Source organism: Microtus oregoni, unplaced genomic scaffold (assembly GCF_018167655.1).
Source record: "Microtus oregoni isolate MIOR12 unplaced genomic scaffold, Mior012 000036F_ref0000092, whole genome shotgun sequence".
Lineage (NCBI taxonomy): Eukaryota > Metazoa > Chordata > Mammalia > Rodentia > Cricetidae > Microtus > Microtus oregoni.
In genome coordinates, this window is record NW_024543095.1 from 22666643 (window position 1) to 22682017 (window position 15375).

At 46.1% G+C, this 15375-nt stretch overlaps 1 protein-coding gene across 1 annotated transcript in view; it reads left to right on the forward strand.

Moving 5' to 3' along the window:
• Slc1a3 (solute carrier family 1 member 3) overlaps nucleotides 1-15375 on the forward strand; it is a 76272-nt gene that overhangs the window by 40848 nt on the left and 20049 nt on the right. The window lies entirely within an intron of this gene.

Consider the following 15375-nt stretch of genomic DNA (forward strand, 5'->3'; position numbering starts at 1 on the left):
GTCTACCGCTGCCTCCTGAGTGCCTGGATTAAAGGTGTGTGCCACCATACCCTCTCACATTCATTCTCTCTCTCTCTCTCTCTCACGTGTGTGTGGAGGGGGTGAAAAAGAACCTGAGTCTGGAGAAGTCACCTGTTTTAGATTTCACAGGGAAAAAAGAGAGGACAGAGGTAATGCAGAAGCTAAAGGTTGGGCCAGGAAGTAGGTCTATCCTTGGCTTGCTCCCCCAATCAGCCATGCTGGCTAATGGCCCCTCTTGCACCCTCTGAACAACTCATGTCAATCCTGGTGTGTGGTGAACTTCCTTCCCTGTTTTTTCTCCCAATCCCTCTCTCCAGGCTCTGACTCTTCCTGCCGACTTTCTCTGTATTATGAAGCCAGGATGATCTTTCCCAAGCTCAACTCTGAGCTTTTTCCCACATGGCTGAATGAAGTCCCAACTTCTGAACACGTCTGGTGTGGGTCCTGTCTGTCTTTCCACCTCAGTTCTCATCCCAGCCAGCCACTCCCTGCACTCCTGCCAACGTGTCTACCTGAACTCCTTCTCCCTGCGTCTTCACGCGATACCCCGCCTCACTCTCAGGTCTTACCCGGCAAGCCTTGCTCCAAGAATCTCTTCTACCTTTGCGTTATAGTCCCACTGTCCATCTTCACGTCCTCCATCCCACTGTGACCTGAAGGCAAGGACCGCTCTGTTCGACATTCCATCCCTAAGAACTGGCAGCTGTGGTTTTGACATTCCTGAGGGTCCTTAGTTATTTTATGGTGTTGCGAATGTCACCACTTTTACTTCTGAAAAATTCTATACAGAAATTTACAGAAGTTCTTTTGGGAGGAGGAGAAGGAATGATGTTCCAGGGTCTGCTTGGAACTGCTCCCTTCAACAGTGTTACATCTGGGGGCGGGGGGCAGAGAGAGAGAGAGAGAGAGAGAGAGAGAGAGAGAGAGAGAGAGAGAGAGAGATTGGCCTAAGAGATATTTTGTTTCCTGATGCCAATTTATGCAGTTGGATTTCCTTCCTTCCTTCCCTCCTTCCTTCTTTCCTTCCTTCCTTCCTTCCTTCCTTCCTCCTGCCTGCCTGCCTTCCCTTCTTTCTCCCTCCCTTTTTCCTTTCTCCCTCTCTCCCAGTCAGATGGCTTTGTCATGCTTTTCCTGGAAAGATTCACTGACTCAGTCTTTCAGTTACTATTGGTGGAATACCCGCTTAAAGCTGTGGCGAGCAAGCACGCAATCCGCCCTAGGATACGTGGCTGTGTCAGCCTGCTGTGACAGCAGTAAGCATGGCATGGGAGTTTTCTGCTTGCCAGCTAAGTCCCTTCCCTGACAGGCATTTCTGATGTGAAGAAAGATATGTTTTGGCATCCCAGCTCCAATGAGAGCGGGCATGTACACACACTACACACACACACACACACACTCACACACACACACACACACACACTCACCCTCAGTGCCCAGGACTACACATCCTCAAAGTTCAGAAGTTACATTTACACTACAACGTAATAGCTGGCTCTCAGTGACTTTTGAGGGGAGAAAGGGCATCTCTCCCTCTCCCAGAGCTCAGTACAATCGCGTAAAAACAGAACAGTGTGTGATTAGTGTGCTCTTTTCATAGTCTGCATCAATAACAGGTGTACAGTTACTGACACAAAGCCCTAGATTCACGTCTTCTACCGGCCTCCGGAGAATTCCCATAGTTACCCACACAGCAAGAACTGGGCCTAAATGCCCAGTGAAAAATGGAAGTAACCCAACCTAGCTGCATGTTACCTACACTCTTCCAGAGTCACTGTAGGATGGAGATGCAAAATGCAAGCTTTTACCAGGAACAACGCTTAGGAAATTGATACACACACATGGTTTCTAGACCAAGAATAATGTTAATACCTCCCAAAGTGGAACTGGGAAAATTAATAAGGTTGTCATAAATCCTGTGAAATACTCTGGATTAAAGTGCAGAAAGCCATGGTGCCTTTGCTGGAGAACACAGGGGCGATTTCAAAAAACTGTGTGAGAACTCAGATTGAAATCTCATTTGCTTCTTGATTCGTTTTCTAAGATGGACTCCTGAAGGGGCCCCACACCTCCTAGAAACCTGGATCTTGACCGAACTCGTATATCCGGGAGCGGTGTGCCCTAGCGTTCCCTCGCAGGTTTGCGGTAAGGAAGCAGCTTCTGTAGCTGCGCAATTCTCGGCTGCTGCGTTCCATTCCGATGTTTTCCTCCCCAAGGAAATGACTCGTATTAGATGAGAACAGGTGCTGGGCATCATGAGAGATGCTAGCCCTCAGGAGTTGGGGTATTTCTTGTCTCCTATTTAGAATTTCAGCAGCCTTTAAGCTCTCCATGTGTTCCCATGTTCTCACGTTCACAAAAACATTCAATTGCCGGTTCCATGTTTCTCCCCGCACCAGGTCTCATAACTTCTTCATTGGTTCTGGCAGATCCCTGCTAAATCCTTGGCTTCTGGTGAGATGTGGTAAACATGTATGGACAGATCCAACAGGGCAGTTAAATCACTCCTTCTCTTGAGATGAGCTTCTCTAGCCGACAGCAGGAGGTGTTGCCAGAACACCAACGTCCGCATCATTCTTCTGCAGCATGCGGGACCCTTCTTTCTCAACTTCACATTCTGTGCGACAGATCTGATAAGACACTGTGCTCCCCTGGGCAGTCAGGCTTTGAGAGCACAGGCTATGCGGCATTTCTGCCTATTGCTCCTACAGTTAGCACAGTCAGTGATCGATACATGTATCCCAAATGAGATAGCCAAGGATGGTCAGACAAGAACATGGAAAATGTCAATGCCTTCTTCTTTGTCCACTTAAGCTCAGAAGACTCAGAATCAGTTTCAGGCGACTGTGAGGTCCCTCCAAGAGCTGCTGAAAAATACACCCCAGATTTCGAAGCACTGAAAATGTAGTGGGTGTTGTCAGAGCCAGTGAAAATGTTCCTATGCTCCAAACTTCACTTCAAAACAGAACTTCCAGTTCATCTGCCTGTCTTACGTTCTGATTAATATCTGATTGATATTCTATTCATCTTTCTTTCTCTCACTTCCCAACTTTGCACTTAACCTCTTTTGAAAGATGCTCCAGAGTATCCAGGAGGTGTTTTACAAAGACAGTTGATATTCATCTTGGAGGTATGGACCACAGCATTGTCTTCACTTTCCCGTCAAACCCTTTAAAGCTCTGGGCTGTCACTGAGTGTGCTGGGAACAGTCCCGATAGCAAGTGCGACCATGTTGCATTCCTTTTTCCAGTCCTAGTTGCATTTGTGCTCCGAGTTCTGTGCAGCAGCCTAGCTAAGGCTACTCGTTCATCCAATACTGTACTCCTCTGGCAAAACACTGATGAGGGAAAGCGTGGAGCTGCTAACCTTGGCCTCTAGTCCGTCCATCTCTCTCCACTGCAGCAAGATGTTTACATCTGGAAAGTTAAACTGGGGCCCAGCGAAAGGGACAGAGAATATCAGGCTACCGCGGGCTTATTTCTGGTAATTCCTGCTTGGTTTTTAAGAAAATAAACTTAAGGGCTACCAGGCTAGTTTCTATACTACACTCAGCCCTGACTGGTTGTGAAAGCCCTCCTTATATTTGGAGCTCATTTGTGCCGTGGAAATCGTAGTAGCAGTGAGAATAACAAAAAGACCCTTTGCACCGGGAGGTGGGCTCAGTAAGGAGCTTGGCTATATACCATCTAACCTGAGTCTGGGCTAGCACCAGTCACAATCACTATTCAGATTCTGTTTTAGCATCATGAGCATGAACTTCAGAAGCCCTTTGCCTTCCTTGGTGGAGAGGGTCAGGCATGAGGTCTTACATGCAGAGGCAGCCTAGAGAGCAATATTTCTTGAGCCGTGGCCCAGGTCCTCCTGTTATCCCCACTGGCCACTGCTGGCCAGTTTCAGAGAGGACAATGAGTGTGTTTCTCCACACTTTCAGCTGACACGCCTCCTGAATCCTGCTCACTACTACTGTGGGTGTGGCTCCCTGGAAAACTAATTCTTGTAACACCCCCACCCCCGGGTGGGGAAAAAGAAAAGGAAAAAGAAAGAAAAAGGAGTTTGCCAAGAAAGCACGTGACTTTGCAAGACTGGGAAGGTTTCAGGTGTGTAGTGTACTGGTTTCACATTCGTGTTAAAGCAGGGCCTTGAGCAACTCGTGCTAGCAAAAGCTGTGACACTGTCATTCAGTCCTGGCTGCACCCGCGACAAATAGTGTCATTTTTGTACATCAGGGAGCCTTTTGGGGTCATTGGTACAGCTTGCCAAACAAGGAGAGCCTGGGCTCTAACTTAGCCTCAGGTTTAGATGGCTAATTTTGGCTTTCTGATGACAGACTTGGTTTCCAAGGGGGTTTGTGGATTCCCCGTGGATTGATGTTCTCTGTAACTCTGTTCCCCTTGCATGGAAATGAGGGCAGGGGTGGGAATGTGGCTCTAGGGGAGGTTTGCTGAGACTTGTCCTGGGCTCTGAGTTCAGCCCAGCAGCAAATAAGCAAGTAAGTAAATAAACAAATAAATGCATTTTAAGCAAATTAAAAGCCATACTGTATGCTTTACTTAAGCTGGAACCAGCCTGGACATTGGTAGCTCTCAGTGATTCTGTGATATGCAGCTTGCAGCCAAAGCTGTAAATATTGAGCCCTGCGTTATTGTCACTCTGATCACTTAACTGTCCACCTTAATCTGGTTAAATTATTTTCTGATTGATGGGTAGCATTATTGAGTATGAATGGCATATCAGCTACTGAACGTAAATACTTGGCATATACACTGTGATACTTTTACAAAATTTATTTCCTAAAGTTACAAGCTCAGTCTTAACATTTTTTTTTTCAGAAGATCTTGCAATAGCTCCATGTACTAAGGATTCTTTCTGTCTTTTAAAATGTGCTCCTTTGTCTCTTCCCCCACCTTTCTTCTGAAGAGGCAGCTCTGTTTCTCCTCCCTTGCTCTCCCTCCCTCTCTCTCTCTTCCCTCCCCTTTAATAAAACGCCACACTCAAAAAAAAAAGTGCTCCTTTGCTATGACTTCTTGGTGTTAATTTTATAGTAACTTTGGTGATAAGATTTATTTCAGTTATTCTGGAACATGTAAACTCTCCCCCAATATCTTCATCAGTAAGAGGGCTTGATAGAAACACTGAAGCGGCCAGATGTGGTGGCACACACACATAATCCCAGCACTCAGGAGGGAGACACAGAAAGATGGAGGCATTTTCAAGGCCCGCCTAGGCTACACAGTGAGTTCAGGACAGCCAGGGCTATACAGTGAGACCCTGCCTCCAACAACAAAGAAACAAACACAAAAGATGATGAGCAAGACTGTAATCAACTGAACATTTGTATCTCAAGTATTTAAGGTTCTATGTTAACCTGGGAAAACCCCTCGCAAAATACCCCGGTGCACTTTTCCCAGAAAAATCCATCCTGTTCTGTATTTTATCAACAACTCAAAGACATGGAAATCACTTACTGGTGTTTTTAGATGGTATAAGGCCCCTCTTGCACCCCCCTCGGATTATCACCACCAAAAAGAAAGAAAGAAAAACAAAAGATGGCTTTCGCTGCAAATGCCTGCACTCGCAATGAAAATGACTTCAACAGTGCTGGATGGAACCCAACAAGATGAAGTGGAGTAGGCAAGAGATGTACACTTCTACTTTTGGATTCAAAAGGCAGTTGTGCAACGACAGGATGGGAGCGACTGAGCTTGGCAGCAATTCCTGTGGCTAAAAGCTCAATATGAAGCCACAGTAGGAAGTGATGGCTAAAAGAGAATGAATGTAGCTGTGTGCTTCCACAGTAGAAATATTAATAGTTCACTTTACTCTGCAGTGGTCACACTGAGTTGGAAGTAACGTGCTGTGTTCCAAGCGCATTCAGGAGGGACTTTGACAAAGCAAAGTGGCCATTAAGAGGGTGTTGAATCCAGTCCAAGATACATTTATGAGGCTCCTGATTCGAGCAGGCAGTGTGCAAACCAGTGCCGGCAATAAAGCTAGGAAGAGACATTGCTGGCCACTAGCGTCAAGGACTTGGCCATATAAATGGAGAGCCAGACAGGTAGGCACATGACCGTAAAACAAAGCAGACCCGGAAAGCAAGAAGCACAAAGAATGTGCTGTGGGAACTTGGGGGTTGGGCTGGCCGTAGGATTTGTACAGGAAATGAGGAAGACCTGAGAGCAAAGATGTGGAGACAGGAAAACTGCAGCATGGCTGAGGAATACTGAGCAGTCTAGGCTGGCTGGAAGAGCAGGGTGAGGTGGAGGAGTGGGAAACAGACCTGGAAAAAGCTTGGGGACAGAGCGTGAGGACAGTGGTTTGGGTGGAAAAGACATTGCAGTTAATGAACCTTGGGAAATGATGACACAGGACAACCCTTGGAGTAGGGTATTTAGTAAGAGGAAGGATGACCAAATTGACCTGGTGGTTGTGGGTCAGATTTGCTCTAGATACTTACTTCCAGAAGGGAAAAAAAAAAAAAGGTGTCTCGGAGGATAACCTATGTTCCTAAGCAGAGGTTTGATGCTGGTTTTATTTGTTGGTTTTGTTTTGAAATCAAAACTGTACCACTTCCCCTCTTGTGAGTACCACTGCAGATAGACTCAGGCCTCTAGCCTGAATATTGAGAAGAATCATCATCGTGATTTAATCCACGAATGAATGAAAAAAATTGTTTCAACAATAAATACCCTTTTAGGACAAGCAGGATATTGTTAAAACAACTTTGCCACTTCTCCAACTCTCTTGTTGTAATGGGCCAGCCACAGCCCTGAATCATTCATTTAAAATCCATTCTTGAATCTTGTTTCCCTCTACCTTGCCTCTCCTTAGCAACATCCCCCGTGCATCCCCATTGGCTGCATCCCCATTGGTTGCCTCCCATTGACTGCAGCCCCATTGGTTGCCTCCTCATTGACTGCCTCCCTATTGGTTGTATCCCTATTGGCTGCATCCCCATTGACTGCATCCCCATTGGTTGCCTCCCCATTGACTGTATCCCCATTGGTTGCCTCCCCATTGGCTTCATCGACATCTACCCTATTCCTGAATTCTGAGTTAAATTTTTCTCTACCAGCCAGCCCCATATATCATCACTCTCAGGTCAACCAAAGGTCACCTCTGGGTCTTTTTCTTCATGCTTTTGGATCTCTGGACTTTTGGTAATGTAGTTTATTGAGGAGCATTTAAGGCCAGCCTAGGCTACATAGGGAGCTCAGGACAGCCAGGGCTACAGAGCCATCCTAGACCACTCCCAGGATTCCTGGTCCATTGGCAATAAATGTAGTTTGATGTAAGAAACTGTCCAATTTTCTTCGGAGGATTTTTTTTTTTTTTTTTGGTTTTTTGAGACAGGGTTTCTCTGTGGCTTTGGAGCCTGTCCTGGAACTAGCTCTGTAGACCAGGCTGGCCTCGAACTCACAGAGATCCACCTGCCTCTGCCTCCCGAGTGCTGGGATTAAAGGCATGCGCCACCATCGCCCTGCTCTTCGGAGAATTTTTAAAGGCCGCTGAAAAGCCTTTAAAATAGGGGAGTGATGGCTTTGAAGTAAGAAAAGCCTTTAACTAAGCAAAAGGAACGAATGCCGGAGAGCACTGCAGAGCTTAAACAGCAGCCAGAGATCTAACTCTTCTCTGGAAAGCAGCAAGTAGGGACAGTGTTGCTTGTAAAACCTCTCAGGAAACTTTCAATCCATTGTTGCCCCTTTGCCTGGGGCCACAACACAGCTTTTCCTGTTACAGGGGGGAAACAGGCCATACTACGCAGAGGACTGGGATGGGAAAGGCTGACTGGCTCCAGACCTGAGGACCATTTCACACGGGGGCTGATATCGCTTTATTGTTTGGCTCAGGTAGCTGCGAAAATATAATCTCTGATGCCTTGGGTGTGTCTATTCCTTTATAGATTAGATAAGAACAATCGATGAGCTTTTAAATGCTGAGAAAGCTAATCATAGCCAAAAGGGAGTCATGGGACACAGCCAAGAAATAGCAGCGAGATAAAGGCGCCAACTGTACTTTTCTCCTCCACGGTCCTTGTTCCTCTGCTTTTCGGTTTCCCGATCTCTGTTTTGTCTTTTCTTTCTTCCTGTCAGTCAATCAGTTCTCTTCTCTCTATACACCCTTCTTTCTTCATCCCAGCCTTAATTCCATCCCCAGCACTGGGATTAAAGGTGTGTGCCATCAACCGCCCAGATGGAATGCTCTAACTGATCAGAAAGTGGACCTGAATTTGGCTTTTAAATATATTCTTTTAAAGAATAAATACGATTTATATTTAATTTAGGATATAGATGAGTAAGGTTTATTCTGATTGATTTTAAAAAAAAATCTTTTTTTAAAAATTCCTAATTTCAGGCTTGGGCCTTGAACTTGAACCTCAATCCCAATCCAAATTAGGTTCTGGTTCCAGGACAGTGGCATGCCAAGGAATGGGGGGGGGGTGAATGAATATGGGTTTGCATGGACGCATGTGGCTATTTTGACCCCAAGAGGATATACACTGGGCCTGAGCCATTGTCCTGCATCTGCTGTTCTTTTATGAAGCTAGGCCAGGTTTGAATTGGTTTTTAGCATCCATGCTGCTTTCTACTTCTAGGGGACTTTCATTGCAGTTCCTTCTCTTCTGTGTGGGAGGAAGCCTTGTGTGGGAAGAAAGAAAAAGCAACCACCCCCCCCCCACACACACACACACACAAACCTGACATGTTCTGCACTCAACTACAGACATCCTCTGGTTAACTTTGCACAAGTGGGGCCCAGTTGTAAGATCCGCTATGGCCATTCAGGATTCTGGCAGCTAGGAGACAAACTGTCTCGGGCATCTTCATTTTAAAAAGAGGTCTGCAGGAAGGTCTTCTCCACAGCAGGGAAACACAGCCTAACTGTAAAAACACTTGCTTTGGAAATCCCATACTACTCCTCCAGTGGTTGGTTGCTAGTTGTGATTTGGGAGTGGGGGGGAGACAGAGGGGGGTCCCTCAGCTGGGGCTCTGGCCCTCAAAAGACTTCCTTCCCCTCATTAACCCAGAGCCATTGACCGCCTCCGCAGGCTCATTCCGCTAGCGAATTCACCCACTTTCCCACTATTAGGGCCCCTGGCGGTGCCGCTAGAGGCCTACCACGCAGAGGAAGGCATGTCTCCCCACTAGAAAGGGGAGTACTCTCAAAGTCCGCTAGCTCTACAGGTACGAAGGTGTTCCCGAGCGTCTCTGATCACCCCGCTGTCCCCTCTACCCGGCTCACGCTTGTCTTTTTCCTGCTCCTTTCCGTGGTCCCCGGGGTTTCTAAATCTTGGCAGGGAGACAGTGCTTCCTTTGTGCCGGACCTGTTACAATGAAGTAACCAAAGAATGGGTCTTGGTCTGAGGCTGTCAGCTGTTACTAATCACTCTTCCCCTGCCTGTCGCGGGCCCGCTTGCCTCTCCCTCTTGCTCTGCTTAGCACACATAAAGAAGATGAATTACTCTCTGGTTCCTCTTCAAAAAAGCATATTGTGTGGCACATTCCAATACTGTGAGCAAAGGATGGGCTACTGTGAAGGGTAAATGGGTATCTAAACCACCTCACAGGAGGGCTTGCACCCACAGCTGGGAGCCTCTGAGACAAGAATTTCAGAGCTGCCTTCTGCGACCATTTCCGGTGACCTCGCTGAGAGTGACAGGAAGTCCCTGGGGTAGGGTCCAGAGTAAACAGCACCACCAGAATTCCAGGGCTGGATTAGGACCAGAACTGACGGAGGGAAACTGACAGAGGGAAAGCGCTGGCACTCGGGGATCTCCTTGCCTGAATGACTAAGGGAGGGCGAGGCCAAGCTAAGGTTAAGCCAACAGATACTTTGGCTCTGATATTAGAGGTAGCCATGATGGGCCTCAGTTTCCCCTCGCTGCTTTTTCTATGTTAAGCCAAAAAAAAAAAAAAAATCGCACCACAGCTACGGCCACAGAAAAAGAAAATAGCTTAGCCCTTGCAATCTGAGGAGCAAAGTGGTTTATTTGGCTTTTTCTGCCACTAATAATATTGTCTGCTCCACTGACTCCCCCCACCTCCACTGGCCAATCTTTCAAAAAGGCATTCCTTGTTTACCTTTCTACGCTTTATTTTTCTAGGGAGCACTGTAACTCAAAGATGTGTTAACCAGTTTTAGAGGTCAAATTAAAAAATCAGTTTTCCCAACAAATCAAACGCCAGCCACAAGCAGCCAAGTGTTAGCGCCCCTGTTGTTTTCCCGTGCACACCCTTCCAAAGCGAAATGGCATTCCAGGAAAACAGAACGACAGGTTCTTCGATATGATCAGCCATCATTAGGACGGAAACTTTGGCTGCAGTGAAAACAAACAACAAAAACACGTGAAAGTATTTGTAACTGAACTGGCAGCGAATGCTGCGAAATCTCTGTCAGCCTTTGTGGAGATGATTTAACCCTCAGGAGGGCTCACGCTTGCAATCTCAGGAGGCTGAGAGAGAAGCATTGTTGGGACTGCAGAGCCACATGGTGCTTTCTGGGTCAGCTATAGCTACATAGTGAGACCCTGTCTCAAAAAGAAGAGAAAAGAAAATGCTGGGGAATGACTTACTGAAAAGGTTTGAGGTGCAAGTAGGAGGCTGAGGACCCACATTTGGGCGCCCAGCACCCACTTAAAAAGCTGACTCTGGTGTCCATTCCGTGTTGGTCAACTATGAGCATGGGGCCTCTCCTGGACTGTGGTTGATATACCTAGTGATACTCCACTTGACGAAACTGATTTTCCCCCGTCCCAGAGGTACCAATTGCAAAGGAATCCTTGGATAAGCAAGGGGTTGTACGTGTACTTCCTTTTCTCAGTGCTGAGATTTCGTCTGGGTTGAACCTATTCAGGTCTAGGGCATGCTGTCACTGTCTCTGTAAGCTCATAGGTGCATCAGTCCTGTCCGGTCTGGAAGACATTGTTTCCTTGGGGTCATCTAGTCCCTCCTCTACTCTTCCGATCTTTCTGCCCTCTCTTTCATATCAGTCTCTGAGCCTCTGGAGGAGGCGCTGAGCACTCCAAAGACTCTCCCTCCCTGCACACCGTCCAGTTGTGGGTCTCTGTATGAATTACCATCCACTGCCAAAAGAAACTTCTGCTATGAGGGCTGAGAAAGGCACTGATTTATGACATATTCATTTATCCAAGTCATACAAAGGCACTGATTTATGGTTTAGCAGTGTGCCATTAGGACTCATTTTATTGCTATGCTCATCTAGCAGAATAATAGCAGTCGGGTTTCCCTACGCCCACAGCCTATCGAGCCTCGGGATCTCTGCCACTTTAATGTTGGTGGGTATGGATTCATTCTCATTGGAATGGGCTTTAAATCCAATTGAAAAATGCCTAGTTGTTGTGTTGTGTTGTGTTATTGGTTTTGTGGGGTTTTTTTGTTTTGTTTTGTTTTTAGATAGTTGTTTGATTTTCAGGATTTTGCTTTTGCTGAGAAAGACAAAGTGAGAGGCAGAAAGAATAAATGTGAAGTTGGGTGGGTAGAGAGGTGGTGGGAAGGATGTGGAGGAGTTGGGGAGGGGGAAGGAATAGGATCAAATATAGTGTATGGAAATTAGATTTTGAATTAAAAGAAAAAAGCTACTCTAGTTATATGTTCTTGTAATCTAAGTGCCATGAGGGACAAAGACAAGAGGAGATCTGGGGTTTGCTGGGATCAGCCTTGTCCAGAAAACCTGACAAGCTCCGGGTTCAGTGAGAGACCCTGTCTCGAGGGACTAAGGCAGCAAAAGAGGGCACTTGGGCACCTCCTTTGACTCCGCACACTCAGGCGCCCCTCACTCACACACGCACACATATTCTTGTAGACGACTCCACGAAGTGCAGCTTTTCCTTTATCGTAATGCCTGAAAGAGTTCTGTTCAGATGAACTGAGCAGACATTGGAAATCAACACCCTTACTCTTTTGACCTGATCACAAAAAAACGCTAGTTCTGAAGTCAGAGGAGGAGCCCAGAGTCATGGGTAATGATAGTGAAGAGAAGGGAAGATGGAGCCCCTGCTGTCAGCTGAGTGGGGGTAGAGCCAGGGTTTATAAAGCTGAACCCAAAATGACAAATGCATCTTTCAGTGTGGCCTGGCACATTCATATCTGCAGGTCGAAAGCTGAAAAACATCTCCACCAAACACTGCCCGTCTTTATTGCATGTGATATCTTCTGGTATTTTCTGTGCTGTCCTCTTCGGTTAGTTGATTTAAAGAAAACGCAGTCATGACCCACTAAAGCACAACCTGAGAAAGTAAGCACAGTAAGCACTCACCTTTAGACCTCACCTCTCCTGTCTACTTTTCTCTTGTCGTCTGTTTGTTGGTTCACTCACTCTTCTGTCCAAGTCTGGAAAGACAGAACAACAGCAATTGCCCCTGTGTGCTAACCTGGAAGGATGGAGGAGACCAGCCAGCAGAGAAGCTAAGACAGGAGGGTGCGAATGCTGCGCAGAGCCACAGCCCCCGTCGCACCATTAGCAAGCCCAGGTTGACCCTGGACTTGCAATCCTGAGCTCCTGAGTAGCTAGAGTTGACAGGTCTATAGACCACCAGGCCCAATATGACGCATCATTCTTTACCAACAATTTGAAGCCTGACTTTTAAAGATTCACGCAAAGGCGAATAGAATCATAGAACTCTCGTTTTCATTACTGCCTACTCTATAAAGAGTGCAGAAGAAAATACTGCAATACAAAAGATGTTTGCAGAGTTTTAGTCAGGGATTTAAAATGACTTGCTGGGTGCTCATGCCCTAACTCCACTGCCCCTTCCTCTGTGACCTTTTGATCCTCTGATTCCAACACCTTTGTAGGTGACCATTTGCCCAATACTCAACAGCAGGCAGCTGCTCAAGATACCAGGACTCATTTCTCTATCTACTATACAGGCATGAAATAAACGGTATTTTCAGAGTTTAATTTTCCTGTCTTTAAAAACCACATCACCTCGTATTCCCGTGAATATGGTACATATTCATCCTCGAGTTCCTTGCTGTAAGTTTGCCCATCTTGAAATTCTAGGAGGGCTGGGAACAGGCGGCTTTCATTAGATGCGAGCTTGGGAGTGCATTGTGAAGAAGGACCGCATCTAAAAAGAACCCCAAACCGAAGCAGAGCAATCTTCTTGAATCAGGAACTGCCACTGCCCTTTCTATCCCTCCTGGGCCTGGTCCAGGGGCCTTGGAAGAACAATAAAGTGTCATAAGGATATGTGGAAAGACAATTCAAAACAGAAGGCTGCTTTGGATTTCTCGTTCCAAAACCAGAGACAGGAATTGTGAGAGAAGCAGACTGAAACACGTTCGTTTGTAAGGCATAGATTTTTTAGCAGATGGGAGAGAGGAATCCATGAAAACGACAGAACCTCGGGAGCCTGGTGTTATTTATGTGCCCCTTTAAAACTTGGCTGAAGACATATTTCATTTATCCGAGTCATACAAAACATTGTATCAAAGGAAATTTAATTTACAATTCAGAGTTTCACATAGTATACAGGAAATACGCCTCTCTTCCCCCTCCAAAATATTCCTCCATGAATTTTTTTTTGGCGCATATTTGTTGTGCTAAACGGATTACCCAAGGACTTTCTTCATAGGTAAAAAAAAAAAAAAGTTATTCTATATTTGCTCCAAGAAGCTTGCTTCTTATGGCACCCAGGTATTTGTAGCAATTTGTTATCTTTAATAGTCTAGAAAGGACCCTGTTTAATCTCTTTTTAGTGCTTAACTCCTTTGCAGATTGAAGGTTTTCAGGAATGGTTACTTGCACAATAATCGCTTACTGAGGAGCAGATTTTTCAGAAGCAAAACCTGCTCACAGTCAGAAAAACGAACGTCCCTCCTCCGTCCGTTCCCATATGCCAGCCTGCTCTGCACCACGTTGCCAGGACTGGAGGGAAGGTTAGCACTACCAGGTCAGCTCCTCGCTAGTCCTTCCTGTGACAGGGACTACTCAGCTTGGCCCTTAGGTAGATCTAAGACATGCAGAGGCTTTCTCCATAATTACATCCCTACAATAAATAGTGTCCTCCTCACACCAAGTAGCTTATCTCAACTCAACACAGAAAAGGTAGGGAAAAGTCAACATGGGCAACAAGACGTGTTTTATGGGCCACTTCTGGAAGGAGGGAAGCAGCAAGGTGGTCTTTCAGCAGTGTGGTTTGGATCCTGCCACCGCGGTTATTAGCTGTGATATCCTGGGCTCTTGTCTCATTACCCACAAAACAGTACCAATGACATCTGCATTTTGCCATGCCCTGGAGTTACATGAATATACAGCATCAGGACTTGATGATCGAGCCTGCAGATGAACACAGCAGTTAATACAAAACATACAAACCATAAGGGCATATGGTCGTACCTGGAGAGCCAACGTGGTCCTTTACAAGAACACAATATAGGATTTCTTTCAGAGTCCAGGATGCTGGTAGCAGGCTTTGTTCTCATACAGATGTTGAGGTGAGCTGTCAAAGGAGCAAACAGAGACCGGTGAGATCATTATCTTTATGCCTCCCTCTGGAATGTGATCTCAGACATGTTAGATGATTACACGGCGGTCGTAACACGCTCCCATACCCAAGTGACTTCGCATCTCCTGTCGCCTCAATGCCCTTTCCTCCCCTGTATTTTAACCTAAATGACAAGAATCTATGCAAACTTTCCGTCTCTAAACATTTGGGACGTTCCTGCCAAAGTTCCCTTTTCTACGAAAGTGATTTAGTGCTGTAACCTTGCCCCAGACTCTCATTGCATTTGTGTTTAGTCTCTGCTGTAGAACTTGGACTCTCATATTTCATCATGTGGGGGAGGGAGGATGGTTCCAGAGTCCAGGTGTGGGAGAGGAAGAACAACGTCCTGCTTGCTTGCGGTTTGTCTTCCAAAATCCTCCGATCATTTCCCCGGCCCCACTAGTTGCGAGGCCATTGTGTGAGGAACAAATTGCACACATCTGCCATGCTGTTTCCCTGACAACGATATATGGCCTTGTTCTTAGTATTGTCTTTAGTTTTAGAAGCTGAAGTATTCCAGGAGCAGGAGGGAGCAAGTTGTCCTGTGCAGGACATCAGACTCCCTTTAGGAGAAGGACTCTCGTGGAGAACTGGTTAGTGATGGGATCCTCTTCAGCTGAAATAGCAGCGTATTTTCTCTCACAACTAAAGGGCCAATATGCAGAAGTGGGCAAAACCTCTTCTTTGACTAATCGTTTTCATTTGGGGCTTATTGCTAAGAAAATGCCTTCTGGTGGCTGCCTTTGTTATTTCAGAATTAGTAAGTATGAAACGATACTTGGTTTTCATTCAAAGCACTTAAAAAAACAAAACAAAATCTATTAACCATTTCCTAAAGGTACTATCCCTAT